General features: G+C 44.3%; 1 long non-coding RNA gene across 2 annotated transcripts in view; it reads left to right on the forward strand.

Moving 5' to 3' along the window:
• The window catches only part of LOC115945835 (uncharacterized), a 64,478-nt gene that overhangs the window by 24,069 nt on the left and 24,607 nt on the right, over positions 1-15,802 (forward strand). For both annotated transcript variants that reach the window (XR_004549914.1, XR_004549915.1), the window contains exon 5: positions 14,325-14,365. This is a non-coding gene — a long non-coding RNA (uncharacterized lncRNA). The remainder of the gene's footprint in view (positions 1-14,324; positions 14,366-15,802) is intronic.

The raw sequence follows: 15,802 nt of genomic DNA on the forward strand, positions 1-15,802 counted from the left end.
AGTGCCTATTTCTGTAACATGCACTGAATAATAAGAGGTAGGCAAACCATGTGTCTAAAGCTCAGGTGATCTCTTAAACATTTCCAGCAATTCTGAGGCTCCACTGGCTGGCCAGTTTTGCCCACCACTTCTCCAGTGTCTTGTCTCAAAGGGCTTCTCACATCAAATCCCTTGCAAAGGGCTTTCAGGAGCTGGTTTCCATCCTCTTTCCTCTCACCCTAGGCTGTGCCCAGCCTGCAGGATGATGCTCTCCTGGCCTGTATCACTTTTAACTCTGTTAGGCAAGGCAGGGATGGAGGCTCTGTGTCACCCTCTTTCCAGTCCATCCCCACTGGTGTGGGTGAGCTGCCTGCCAGCTCCTGTGCTCCAGTTTCATCTCTGCTCTCACAGATGTACAGCAGCCTCTTGGACAGCGCACGTCTCACCACTGCTTGCTTTGGCTGTGTGGTGTCTGGAGCTGTGCCTGCTCAGCTGCACGCTGGCCTCACATCCACAGCTCTGGTGTAGCAGGCAGCCTGCCTGGTCTGGCCTGTTTTAGCTATTGTTAACTTGTGTCCTCTCCATCTTTCCTCTGCTGGATTTTAGCAGACAACCCCCTCTGGAGAAGCAGCCAGCACTTGGCTTTCATGCCCATCAATCCTTCTAGCAGGTTTCTCTCCTGTCCTGTGATCCCACAATACAAGAAGGATTCCCATTTGTTCCCTGCCTTTACATCTGACTCAGATGTCTCAGTTCCTTGTGAGCACCTGGGGAAGGCATTAAACCCACGCCTCCTCCAGACCCATTTCAATGCTGTTGTCTGCTGTGGAACACAATTCCAAAAACAGGGCTGCTCCTAGGGTTCTGGGAATGCCAGTATCAGGCTGTATGACATGGGAAAGACTGAGGGTTGGTCAGTGCATGGGGACACACAATAGCCAGAGACCCTATTTGCATGGCAGGCAGGAGCCCACGTTACCAGGTTGTAGGATCTGTGCTTTCCAACAGCAGTCTTCCCAGGCAGCCCCTTATCCTTCATCCTCTGCTTCACCAGGCACTGAGAGAGCTGTGCAAGAGCAAGAGAGAGGCACCACGACAGGGAATGGTACTGGGGGACATCCCCTCCTCTGCTTGTGAAACTGGAGAGCTGAGTTTCAGTAGGATGGTTTCATTCATTAGACACTCTGAACTGTTTTCTGTCTGATCATAGCTGGACACTGATGCTTGGCCAGACAGTGCTGTCTCCAATTTGTCTCTGGCACACCTCTCTCATAAATCTAATTCTCTTGGCAAATGGAGAGCAATACACTACTGCTAACAGAGGTAACCAGGTAAAGTACTTTGCAGGGACATACAAGTGAATGAATTCCCCCAAACAGTGATTGTTATACACACTGGCCCACACTCACATATACTGGAGTTTTACTCATGTTCAAAGATAATGTCCAGTAGTAAAATGCTTTCATGTCTGTGGCATAAATTCTTCTAGTGGGAACATGTCAGTCACAATCAGACAGCTTTGCTGGCTTCTGCAGCATTGGCTCTAGCACTTTCCCAACTGGGAGTGAATAGAGATCAATTTAAACGTGTCACAGCTTGGATGGTTGTACTGTTCCTACAGCAGGCAGTAGGTTGCAGACAGTAGGAAGGCTCTAAAGAGTGATCTGGACAGGATGGATCAAAGGGCTGAGGCCGGTTGAATGAGGTTCAACCTGGTTCAGTGCTGGGTCCTGCATTTGGGTCACAACAATCCCATGCACACTCCAGGCTTGGGGATGAATACCTGGAAAGCTGCTCATGGAAAAGGATCCAGGGGTGTTGCTTAACAGCAGCTGAATACCAGCCAGAAGTGTGCCCAAAGGCCAAGAGCATCCTGGCTTGTGTCAGCAATAGTGTGGGCAGCAGGACCAGAGCAGTGACCATCACCTGTACTGGACAGGTGGTCCAGGCCTCGAATCCTGTGTTCAGTTGTGATCCCCTCACTACAAGAGAGACCTTGAGGGGCTGGAGCAGGGCCAGAGAAGGGCAATGAAGCTGGTGCAGGGCCTGGAGCACAAGAGATGGGGAATGGCTGAGGGACCTGAGGGGTTCAGATGGAGAAGAGAAGGCACAGGAGGGACCTTATCACTTTCTACAGCTGTCTGGCAGGAGGTTATAGCAAGGTGGGGGTCAGCCTTTTGTCCCAAGTAACAAGTGATAGGACAATAAGAAACAGCCTCAGCTTGCATCAGAGGAGGTTTACACTGGATTCTATGATTTTACACCCTTGCATTATTGCAGGGGGCAATAACACAACATCATGTTGTTCACCACCACTTCCAAGGAGCAGAGTGTAATCACCACTACAAATCACTGCTTACCAATGGGGTAGCAGAAGAAGGAACCATCCGCTGCTGGGAAATAAATGGCTATTATTTTCTGATCCATTTACATCTGGAGATTCCTTAAACGGTGTAGATTTAATTCTGCCCAAATGAGGAAAGCACACACAGGTTACAGGAGAGACAGATAACTATCCATTTAAAATTCCAGGCAAGACTTTTGCTTTATTACCCTCATTATATTTTAAAGACATAACCAAGAGCATATGCAAATTAGCACCTTTGATTCTTAGCAGGGAAAACCCTACTGCATATATAAGTGTACCAATGTGATTTAGCAGCAAGCACACTAAGGATATTATACATGATCACTGGCATCCACTTAAAGACTTTGAGATCACTGACTTAGTTTCCTGGGGCTGACTGTAACTGGAGTTTGGCTGAGCTGGGCTGTCAAAGTGATCTCAGGGCTCACCATTGTTGAAAGGGGCAATTCTGGAGCTCCCTCTGCCTCCATTCTGTCAGGCTCCTGCTCTGCTACAGATAAACCCCTCAGTGGAAAAGCCAGTGAAGTTTCCTGCTGGGTTAGTGAGCTGAACAAGCTCAGTGAAGGGTCTCAGGAGCACCAGGACAGGTGTAGGGGGAAGATGCCAGAGCTTCCCTTGACAGCAATGAGGTAATAAATCAGGTCAGTCATGATATCAGATGAAGTCTCACTTCTGGGTTTAATCACCCCTGCAAACATATAGCTCTTCTGGGCCTCTACCCGGCCCATTGCAACCCACAGGGCACATGGACTTGTAGAAAAGTGCAAACTGAATTCACAAAGACGTGCACTCCAGTTTTAGCTGTGTGGAAGTGCATTATAAAGCATCCTACATTCCATAAAAGTGACTTCAACTTGATCCCATAGTGTTCCTCGACAAGATAATTTAGTCATCTTAGCAAGCATGACATCCATCCCAGCACTCACCCATCATCCTGGCTTCATCTGACACAGCAGTCTTCCTTCAGGATGTCTGATTCAATAAGTAACAACACCAAAGAGTGGATGTTTTGGAAGAAGATGGTATACTCAGCAATGCTGACAGATACAGTGAGACAAAGGGGAATCTTTTGATGGAAAAGCTGAGTATCATCTGTGCAAGGCAAGTTTTTCAGTAAAGAAAAGCCATTATTCAAGAATTTCACTATAGAACAAATAATACCAGAACAATCTATTTCCATTAAATTCAGTAATAGTCTGACTGGCTTTTGGGCTTTTGGAAAGTCTTCTAGTGGAATTACATTAATTAATGCACAAGGAACAATGTACAGAACAAATAGGCAGGCTGTTCTTGAATAAGGATCATACCTTTAAAGCATTATGATGGAAAGGGCTGCACCACATTGTGGCTGAGGTACCAAAGGTTAAAAGCTGCAAATGCTGGTCCTGAGTGCAGGATGCTGCTTTGGGCCAGACAGGAGATGATTTGGGTACTTGGGTCTTTTGCTAGTGTGTTAGGTGGGGTTTGGATCATATAAATAACAATGTATTCCAATGTCATCCAGCATTCGTCTATCTACAGGAAATACTGGGATAAAACTGAGGAAATTAATCTCTCCCTGCAAGATATCATTCCAATGCAGTGAATTTCATTAGTTTTCCTAGGATTAAACAGCTCCCAAGACCATGTCCCTGCAGACCTAATGTGGGCCATGCAAGTTGACTGCAAGACAGGCAGCTTCCACAGAGAGCCTAAGGCAGGGATAGCCCCTGTGTAGCAGAATGTTTGCAGGTAAAATACCTAATGAATGTCCTTCAGCTCAGCTCAGAGTGAGCACTGCTCATGAAGGCAATGCTCTTGAAGGCACTGCTCATGAAGGCACTGCTCACAAAGCTGGTGGCTTAGCAGCACCCCTGGCATCTGCTTGCTGGCACTGATTGCTACACAACCACATCTATATTGAGAGGCGACAGGAAATTCATCTCCCAGCACCTCATCAAATCAAGTGTAATTCCTGACCATTTGCCAAATGGGAGTGATAACTGTGCTAAGTGCCTTGGAGGAGTCATGTGTGGATCATGAGCTCCTGTAGGTCACAGTTCTCTATGACTTGATGAAGCCCTTGCATAAGGAGCTCTGCTGACCTGCTGGGAAAGGTCAGAACCATCTCTGTTGCACTATGGATGTTTTCTACACATGGCACATTAAATTCCTGGATATTAAGTAGCTGTATTGTGCCTTCAGGTTGCCAAACACAGGCCACTTGGTTCCTGTTAGCTAATTTCCTCTGGACTTTGTGATCCAGAAAGATTTGGTACTTTTCAGGTACTCAAAAACATCTCTCTCCTATTGTACAGGGCATTTCCCAGAGGTCTTAAGGTGGGGAAAGCACCATAATAACCTCTTTCAAATACTCCTAAAGCCAATCTGTAAGTTCTCTCCATCCTTTATCCCTGAAAGGGCCTGAAGGCAGTTGGTCCATCCCAGCTTTTGCTGCATAGTTCTTTGCAAGGCTACTCTGGATAACAGAGGAGGGAAAAAACTTATATGTACCAAGACATCTGTGCTTTAGCTGCAATGAAACACCGACTTCAAGAATGCTCATCTGGCCACGCAGTTTGCCCACTGCTTGGTGATTAATCACAGCACTTGAAGCCAAAGTGATCACTTACAGTGTAGTGTAATACAACTGGCTCTTTGCAAAGGCAGCATGCAATGGCTGGGGATTTTCCCAGAGGTGAATCCTTTCCAGAAGAATGCTGTGTGTCTATAGGGGGGGGCATGTAAAATACTCAGAAATATATATGTCTTACAACATCTAGTTAATGCATTGTCCTGAGCTCAGCTTTCTATCGGTGCCCTTGAGCTATTGCTAAATAGCACTGAATTTGTACTTGACATTCTTTAGCTGTTCCCTTCAGCCACTAAAGGGATATAAAGACAGTATCGCAAGGTAATCCCAACTAGTTGGTTAATGCATAGCTGGCAAGCTCTCAAAGCTAGACAAGATGTAATGAACAGGTGGAAAACACTGGCAGGCTATTGTATATTTTCTCCTTCTGTAGGAGTACAAAAGCAGCATTATCCTTATGAGGTCTGATGCAATTCCCTTCCGTGTGCCTAGGAATCCTTTCCATGATTGCAAAAGGAGCCCCAGTGGAGTGTCTGTAGCATACCCCAAGGAGTAAACACAAGCCATCATCTTGGGCTTTATGGGCTGGGGTCCCATTAAGAATGTCATATTCTAGCTTCAGTGTTGCCAGGAAATCCAGGTGATATTTGGTTTTGCACCTTGGCTTTTGGCTTTTGGTTGAGAAGAGCAAATCCAGTCCTTTGAAAACAGTTGGCATTTTTATCTGTCTCCTCTACAAGCAGATCTAGTGTTTGGCAAAAATATGTAATGAAATACTGATTCCAAATGTCGAGTAAAGTAAGCTTTTCCTTGTGGATGTGCATGGAGACTTCCATATGTGAGGGAATGGAGGATATGTGCTTTTAAGGGGCAAGTGTATTTTGAATGGTGTTTTGTTTCTGGTTCTGTCAATTCACTGTCCCTTTGGAATGAGTTTTCTGTGTGTCCTTCTTTATCTTTTCTATCTAGAGTGTAAAAACTTCAGGGACAGGATTGCTTTACCTGGTATGTACTCAATGCCCAGCACTCACCTGAACCTCACTGTGATTACTGTGGAGGAAATAAGCTGTGGCTGCCACATCCTTGGCCATGTTCAAGGCCAGATTGGATGGGGCTTGGAGCAACCTGGTCTAGTGGAAGGTGGCAGGTGGTTGGAACTGGAGGAGCTTTAGGGTCCCTTCTAGTCCAAACCAATCTGTGATTCCATGATTCTGTTGGTGTCTGCAACAAATTGGAGTTGTACAAGGGTCCTGCTTCTTCATAGGTATCCAGAAGCCAATTTGTGCAAGTAGTAAGACTATTTTAAATCTGGATTTTAGGAGGTCTGGATTTGACAGTGCTTTGCTATATATCCATAGTAATGGAACAACAAACACTAGTGAAATATTTGAGTCTTCATTTGCATCAAATTAGATGCTTCCTCCTCCATCCCTGTCAAAACTTCAGCAAAGAGGGAAATCTCTGTGCCCTAGGAAGCTTAGCTGTGAAAGCTTTGAGCTATTCCAGCCCTTGTGTTATAGCTTGGTGTCTACAGTCTCAAGTGATTAGTATGTATATGCATTATCAGACTGGAAAAACACTTCCTAGCTTGGAATGTATTTCTGCTTCATTTGCACTGGCTTCCAACCTCATACTCCTTCTCTAAATATTATACATACTGATCTAAGCTATTTACAGTTAGTTCATATGCCAAACTGATGAATTATGATGGTATACCCTGGTAAAACGAGTAGATAAGTATTCTAGCATGCTAGACCTCCTAATATTACTTATCCATGCCAGACCAACACTGAAGCATGGGAATCAGTTTTATAGAGATGTTGCATTTAGACCTTAAAATTATAGTTGCCTTTATGATGGCAGTGAATTAAGTTAGGTGATTGACTGGATCAGACTGACAGATGATAGATGATGTACACAGATTTGGTGGAGAGTCCCTGAATTCTCTTTCACAGCTCTAAGTGTCACTGTGGATCGTTTTTAACATAATTTTGAACCTCTAACTCTGGCAATGGGTAATAAATCAGCTTGAATCCATCAGCAACTGGGCTTATGCGTGCATTCTGGCACTCTTTTTTGTTCCCCTCTGGTTTGAATATAGCTACTATTCGGTGAAATCCAGAAGGAAATGTAGACATGATAGAGTAGGGGAAGCATTTAAGTGACTCAGATACAAACACGAAAAAACCCACATGTAAGTAGCAAGAAATAGGCATTAAAAGCTGCCAGGAAGATACAGTCAACAACGATATATTAGGATCTTGTTGATTTATAAAGAGCAAAGTTTGAAAGCTGTTTTGATTCCAAGTTTCTGGCCCATCCTCTTGCCTATTTTCTCCTTCTCCCATGCCTCCAGGCTCCAGCTGTCATGCAGGAAAGGCAAGTGTTATTCAGTGTGGACTTGTAAACCCCCTCACTCCCACCCCAGCCCCAAACTTCTGCCACATCTCAGAGTCAGAACATGGGATGGGTTCATATAGTGGATGGGTTCATCTCATCAGCTGTATGTGCCTAGTTAAAGCCTATCCTCAAGGCTCCTTCCAGAGTGTTTGCAGAGAAACATAGGTCCATGGGGTAATTTGGCCCTAGAAGGTGTCCAAGAATGGTGGGTTTAGTCTCCTTTAGGAGATACTGATCTTTAGTAGCATCTGTGGAAGCCTCTAGCAAGCATCTTAGATGAGATGCTTGACTTAGAGATGGCAGAAGTTAGGCAAGAAACTGCCAGTGACATTAAAGTAAGTGTGTGGGCAGGATTCCTGAACTACCCAGGCACTGATGGATTCAGATACTCAGGCTGAATATTAAAAGCACCTCCCCATTCAGCACCCATTGTTGAGATTTAGTCTTGTCTGGCAGAGATTGCTTTGGAGGCTTACTCATGCCTTCAAAAAAAAGCATAGATCACGCAAACAAAAGGCTCCTTGGGTCTGCAGAGATAACTGTTGCTCAGACTCATCCTTGCTGTCTGTCCCAGGTTGTTCCAGTGCCTCTGAGTTTTTGGGTAACGCCACAGAAGGGATTACAGATATCCCTTCTCATTACAACAGTGCAAGGAGAATTTCAGTCATCAATCATTCTTGCTCCAGAGTCTCTTTATGCTCTGAAGCTGATTAGCTGCTGAAATAATCCAGCTTTGATGGCAAGCAATGCTTTATTAACACTTCAACTGACTGTTTTTTGCTCATCATGTGCTTTTAATGGATCCTGTGCTTCTTTTTGTTCTTCCTTCTGCCTGTGGAGCTCTCAGGAAGGCTTGGTGACTAACCATATGCTTAGTGCATGTTCTTTGCATCAAAACAGAACCTAAAATGCAAATGCTGCTGGTTGTGTTCTGGGTTTAGGATCTCTTCAAAGCGTAAACATGATCTGACAGTCTTTCTTCTGCAAGTAGCGCTACACAGGGATTTACTGTATTCATCTGTGCAGGGATGTGCTGGGTCCTAGGCAGACTGTAATTCCTTCACATGGTCTCCATCTGTTCCATCTTACATGAAGGACTATCCCCAGAGCTGCTACTGCTCTCTTATGAGCACCCAGGCAGGTTCTGTGCCCATGAATCATCATCACAAGAAGGGAGAAGAGGCTCAGCAATAACCCTACTTCAAGTAGAGGGAATTGATTTCAGCAATAGTAATGAGCACACCAGAGAGCTGGAGAGATGCAGCTAATCAAGATGAGCCAAGCAATTAGCAGCACTAACACGTAGCCCCTCACCAGCCTTTCCCTGCCCATACCCCTGGCAACAAACAGCAAGTAAATGAAAGGGGTAATAAGAAAGAATTAGATCTGCAGCCATTAAAATCTTTTGTCCTACATAAGTTCTTTCATCCTGCGTAAGTTGCCTTAAAGATTTCCTTTAGATGGAGCAAAATTAGGGTTTTGTCTCCTATGTTAGTTAAGTAGAACCTAAGTGGCAAAATGTGTTGCTGAACACTAAGCAAGAGATGTTAAATGACTTTAAATTAGCCTAAACCCTTGCTGCAGCTGACGGACTTGCTTTGTTGCTGTACACAATCTGTTGCAGACCTCAGGTTTCATCTAATGTGGGCAGAACTGGGCCCAGGGATGGGTTTGCAGGACCCTACAGTAGCTTTGCCTTCCATTTGTGAGACATAACAGCACTTCTGTACAGGTACTGGATCACAGAGGAGGCTCTGCTGCCACCACCTTACATTTGGGGAAGCTGTGAAGAAAGGTGATGCTGCTTTCCCAGGCAGCCACAGTGGGAATCTCCAGGTCTTAGCTCTGCTGTGCTGTGTGCTCTCAAAGCACTTCCCAACTCTTTAAGTCAGTTCCTTCTTAAACCAAATGATGCATTATGTGTTTAGTGAAAATATTGACTATAAGACCCTCAAAACTTTGTCAACATTCTTGTCAGTGTTTTGGAGAAATAAAACTACCCAGTGATACAATGTCTCATTTATATGTAAATTGTGAAGAAATTAGGGAAAGCAGAGGACTGCCATTGCAAACATTACACAGATAACAAATAGTTTGCATATATGCTTCCCTAAGAACTTTTTGCCATGTTTCAGCTGGGTTTATAAAAATAAACAAGTGTTTGGGGGTATGTAACTTGCTGGCCTGATTCTCAGAGCTCAGCATGGCTTCAGAATCAGGTTCCTTTCATGTGCCTCAAAGCTGGGCAGCAAGAGTCGTCACTCTTTTCTCTTTAAGCTATAAGCCTTTGATATTAAATATATATTCAAACCTCCCACTGATACCAAGAAGAGCTACATGCATTTATTCCAAGGTAAAGCTCTCATCTACAGCATGCCTGGTTGTTCTGGTTCTGAAAGAAGACATCTTTGGAATGCTGAAAAAAGGGGATGGAGATGGAGAGATCAAATGAGGTCAGCACTTTGGTGCAACCAGAAGGTATCTTTGCAGAGGTGAGAGGATAGATAGTGTGTTCTACCCCAGAAAGACAACCTGTACAACTCAGGAGGTTCAGAATAGCTCCTGATGGAGACCGGTGAAATCTGTAGGACACAGATAACATGTGAAAGCACTACCTGAGGGGAATATTACCAGGGAAAAAACAGCCATAGAAAACATGTTGGCTTTGTCAGCTGTCACCATCAGTAGCTTTCCAAGGTCATCTGTCTGAGCAAAGCAAGCATTTCCAGATTGCAGGAGTGGAAAAGTTGTAATAGAGTCAGGTTATTGTGCAGGGCGATGCCAGGCTGGGCTATTTTCATTTCCATCTTCAGATGAAATGGAGTAGAGAACAAGTCCCTGCCAATTTAACTTCATCATAATCCCATTCAGTTACTCCTAGTACATCTGGAGGTTGAAGATCAGAGCCGTCAGTGGGGTGATCTGTTGCCAAGAGCAATTGTCTCTCCGGATCAGGTTCCAAAGGCCAGCAAGTCTGTTAAACAATCACTGCAGCGTGATGGCTCTGGAGCTCATTTCACAGATTATAATCACACTAAGCAAATACGCAAAACTGGGCCTCTTACCTCACTGTGCAATTCTGGCACTGCCCCAAAGCATGGGTTGCTATGGCAGGAGCTGGGTACAGAGCACAGATGAGCCCATCCTGCCCCAGGTTTACAAAGGAGCCCATTATCTCTTAAAAGGAAGGACAAACAGCCCAAACTTGAATGAATGGGCTGAGTGACTGTCTCACCAATTAACTGTGTGTAACCAATCAGTCCTTGGCATAAAGCTGACGTGTCAGTTCAAGTGTTGCTAACGCAGAAAGCTGTTCTAGAAAGGTGGTGAGACAAAAGCACCATCAGGAGTCACTGGTCTTTGTTGCAACTGGAATGTGAAACAAGGAAGGTGATACACATCCTTAGCTCTGTTCTGAAGAGAGGAGGAGCAAGAGGAAGGGTTTCTCATTCCAGGAATGTGTAATAAACTGGTAATAAATGGAAAGAGAAGTTTTAATAAGTGTTAAATAAATGGTATAAATTAAAAATCATATTCCTGAAGATCACAAACCATCCTCTAAAGATGTAGTAAACATCAGAAAGGTGAAAAGCAATAGAGCCAGTGCTATCACTTAATAGATGTATAAGATGGCCATCATTGATTAACTGTTATTAAAACATCTCTTAATCTCTGATTAACATATTGTAAGCTATTTATAAGCACCTTTTGAAACACTGATGCAATCCACAATGATCTGCAATTATTTTTCCATTTGTTATAGGTATTGTCATTATTTTTAAGCCTGCATGGTGCTATCTATTGATGCAGTGTTAACAAAGCAGATGGCCAAAAGAAAAATAAAGGTTAAAAGTTGTAAAAGCAAGTAACAAATATACTATAGGTGAAGGACAGAGGGAAAGAAGAGATTTACAGCTTGTCTGGTCAAAGTTACCAGATGCAGGTAATGCAGTTACAGATGCCCAGGTGATGGAAAGCCCCATAAAGCAGTTATGGACTCAAACCCAAGCCATGTCACCCTTGGCCATGACAGTGGCTGCAAGCCAGAGCCAAGACAAAGGGTCAGGGATCTGTGTGAGGAAGAAGATTTCTCACTGATTTGTTACCAGAAACAGTGATAATCTCACTGAGTGCACCACAACCTGTCTGAAATAAAACCTTCCCATCCTAAGAGTAGTCCTTTCCTCATGGAGTAAAACAGAGAGGATCTAGTATTTGCCTGGGGAGTGAAAACACTGCATCTATGTGACCGTGGCCACTGGCTTCATAAGTGAGTCTCGGTTTCCCCTGAATGTCAATAATGGTTTCATTATGAAATATTGCCTTTGGTTTTTTGTTGTTGCTTTGTCGTTCTGTTGCTCTTAATTCAGATGCATGCTCTTTGTTCTGAAAGCCAAACTCTGTTACTACCTGCTCTTGCCTTGTACTCCAGGCTTGCATAGGTACTCTTAATGACTTCAACTGCCTTTGAAAAGGCAGCAGACATTTAAGAATCATACACAAGTTATGTTAGTAATGTTCTTCTATTGGAGGGTGGTGTTTATTAAAAATAGAAGATTGTTTTATTGTGATATTCTTCTGCACAGTAGAATTCTCTGTAACACAGAGGATTTATTAATTGTGTAACCTCATCTGAAGAAGTATTAAAGTACTAAATTAAGAATCAGGTGAAAAGAATCCCCACTGAGCTGCTGAGATAATGTCAAAGCATGTTAATACTATCTTACTTTTCTCCCCAGTATCTTGAGAGGATCCTATTTCACATTTTCTTTATAGGGAGGTGTAAAGAGTAGAGGAAGTAACAAAGAGTGCAGCATTACCAGCAGGATTCAATTGATCCAACTGGCATGATGAAGAGGCTTTTGTCAAGCCAATGCAGGAGAAATCTTTCTGAGCTATTAGAGAAGAAAACCCAAAATCAATTTGTGACCTGTAGTTTCAGGTCTCTAAGAGCAGTTCTCAAAAGGCTTGAGATTTGTCATAGTCTCTTTGTTATGTCTTTGCAACCACTGAAGTGTTTAAGAATGAGACAGATCCTGACTGTGTTAATGCACAAGTCTTTGTGGCCATTGGCCAGTTGTCCATCTTTGGCCTGCTTTGGAACAAAACTCATACACATTCTGATCCCAGCCAAGTTACCTCTGTCCAGATGATGAGCAGTGACCCAGGTGCTATATTCCATAGGCAGCAATTAAATCCCTCCGAAGACAATGAGGCAGTTGTGTGTGTTTCTCAGCGTAATGAGAATCCCACTTAGGTACTGTTTTATCTCAAGTGTTTATGGGTTTTAGTGAGTCTTTAAAAACAGGCAGCTTTAAATGGGTCTCATAGGGAAGACTCAATTGCATTCACCAGTACAAACAGCAAATCTAAAGATCACTATTAAAGCATTTGTAAATCCCCAACACAGGGGTTTAAACAGTGCTCATGTGATGGAGAGGGCTTTGGACAGAGCTTGAGTTTCATCTCCAGGTAACTGCAGCATTGGCTGTCCTATGGTGAGGTCTGCCCCAAGGAGAGCAGCAGCATGAATGAGGCTGGAGCTCCACTGCATGAGAGTGCAGTAACATACCCACCTCCCACCTGCCTTATTTCTGCTTTCATGGGATGTTTTTTACTTCTCTTCACACTTCTCTTTTTCTTCACCTAATTGTATGTATTTCAAGGAAAACAAACACTACGTGAAGCTAATTACAAGGAGTTTATTGACCTGAACCTCATTCACAGCAGACTCCTAACCCCCGACATCTTTCTGATGAGCCAGGTGAGGTTGAGAACTCCTTCTCCCCCATCTGAGACACTCTGACCCAACTTCATTTAATTGGTCTCTTGCAATAATTGAGTACTTGCCAAGAGCCAGTTTAAAGGTGCTACCATCTGATTTTTTCCCCCCAAATAGAAGGGTTAACCCCATTAGCAATGAACTCTGCGCTTCTTGTCTGTAACCTTACCAAGGAAGGTAATCCTAACTCACTCCACCAGCTCATTCTTCTGCAGAAAATCATTAAGAATCAACTCAGCCCTCATCACAGTTTCTTTTTCCCTGGGTGTTCAGAAGCAGGCAGAGATCCAGACAGGCATGGGCTGGGATTGGAATTGCTGGGAACACTTGCTAATTCATTCTGGTTTCTCTTTTTAGAATGGCAGGGGTATTATTGCATTGCTCCTGGCTTCAGGTTGTGCATTGGCACTCAGCTCCAAGGGGGACTGAGAGGCAGCAGTGTGGCTGTTATGTAGGGACACTGCAAGATGTGGCTTTCAGTCATGGTTATTTCCTCTCCCCGTAGGTTACTACCTCTTCCTCCCCAGCCTGTCTATGGGATGGCAGAACAAAAGCCTATTTTCCCTTCAAATTCTCTCAGAAATGGGCTTTGCATGTTTTAAAAGAGTGGGGGCTTTAGTAACAAGGCTCTGCGTGAGCCCCAGTGAGGCCTGGGCATCCTCACCTCTTTCTAATGGAAAGTGACTGCCAATGCAGCTGTAAAAGAAGATGTGACTGTCTGCCTGCAACATGAGGGGACTTTGCCAGGCTGGGCATGATGACAGGGTGTGGAGCAGCTCTTCATTGTGCTCCCGTCACTCCAACCTGGAAAACATCCCCATCTCCATACACCAGCCTGATCCTTCCTCCCTCCCAGTCAGATGCACTGTCCTCCTTGGTAATTGCTTCAGAACATGCCTGAGGACACTCATGTGTGGCTGGGATCTGCTTGGGGAGCTGTTTTTGTGCAGCCTAAAAATGAATACTGAGATTTCAGCTGACAAAGGGCCACAGGTTGGTTGTCCTTAGGCTGGGCTGCAGCTAAGTGCTGCTCCACTGCTGGTGCAGCTGGAGGGCCACCTCGAAGGCACACAGGATAGACAGAGCCAAGGGGAAGCCTGGCTCTGGTTTTACTCAGCGCGTTTTTAAGCATCTAAGTTGGTTTTAACAAGCTATAAGAAATAATGAATACTTAGGATGCATTGAGTTATTCTAATTTACTAACGAAATTGTATTCTTTGCAGATACGAGCAGAGACATGTAGGGATGTCACACTATACACAAGGTAGGTGTCTCCAGCCGGGTAATTTTATATGCTATAATGCCTTCCTTATCGTTAATAACATCATCCTACATTTTAAAAGTGCTTTCCTTCCCAAAGGACCCCAGACTGTGTTATAACTTGTGGTCTAGTCCTGAGGGCCGATGCATTGATAAGGGTTTTAATAGGAAATCTGTCAGATTCGAGCCAGCAGGGAGGATGATGCCTTCTCCAAGGCTGGAACACAACCTCTGCTAGGGTGGGAGAACCAGCAGCTCAGTCCCAGCATTCTCACAGTGGAAGCTGGGTTGGAAAAAGGCTGATGGAAAGGAAAAGCCTGGTGCAAAAGGAGCATGGAGGACTTGCTGCTGGGCTCTTGGGATGGAGGAAGAGCCTCACACTTCACTGGCTTATTGAGTAAGTCAGCAGTTGGGCTGCTCTGAGCTTGTCTGTGCTGTGGAAAGGAAGGTGTTGATAAATACTGACTGATAGGAGCCCGGTACAAAAGAGGATCACACTTATAACTGGACAGAGAGGGATGTTAGCAGGGAAGTTGCACATGAGAAGTGACACATTAAGATGCACTTGTTCCCTGTGGAACAAAGTGCTGGAATCCCAGGTTTGTAGCCAGCTTGGGAGCAGCAGAAGGGGCATGTTTGCTACACGTGTGTAAGAGTTTGTTCTTGAATCCCAAGAATGTCCATTCAGTAAACTGCCTCTAAAATTACAGTAACCTCTCACTTTTGCTTGCCAGTGGAGGGTGCAGGGTTCTGGAATGTGGTTGTAATGCCACCAGGATTTCATATGGATTTTGTTGCTTCCAGTACACCAAAACTGAGCAGCTGCTCTCAGTGTGTAAGTCCGCCAGGGTCAAACTGAAACCCTGCTTCTGTTGAACTTGAGGATTTTTGCTATTGATTTCAGTGAGGCCACACTTTTCACTTCTGGCCCTTTCAGAAACACAGTAGAAAGACCCAAACTGCTGCTGGGTGGAAAGAAGAAAAAATGTGTATTGATTTTGGCTTGAAAATTCCAACATTCACTCGTGAATTTATAATAGAAAATCTATTTGCCATATGCTCAATTCCAGAAGAACTACATCTCTGGAGAACCTGCTTCCTTGGGTTACTTTGGATGGAGAGGGACTGCTTACAGATTTCTTTGCTTTACCCTCTTCTGTTTTACTTCTCACATTTGCCATTAAACTAGCACTGACATTTCTGTGCCATCTGGCTTTTTTTGTTGGTGCATTTTTAAGGGGGTTGGCAGAAGAAAGGTTCAGGGTAAAACAAGAGTTTGTGTTGCTAGATCAAGAGTCAAGAGGGGGACCTTACGCTAAAACACTTTGCCAAGGGAGTCCGGGTTGCAAGGAGAGGTTTTAGGGCTTGCAAAAAGGGGAGGAAATCTCTGCACATCTGAGAGGTGGGTTGGTTCTGGCACAGCTTAACATACTCTCCACAA

Source organism: Melopsittacus undulatus, chromosome 8 (assembly GCF_012275295.1).
Source record: "Melopsittacus undulatus isolate bMelUnd1 chromosome 8, bMelUnd1.mat.Z, whole genome shotgun sequence".
Taxonomy (NCBI): Eukaryota; Metazoa; Chordata; class Aves; order Psittaciformes; family Psittaculidae; genus Melopsittacus; species Melopsittacus undulatus.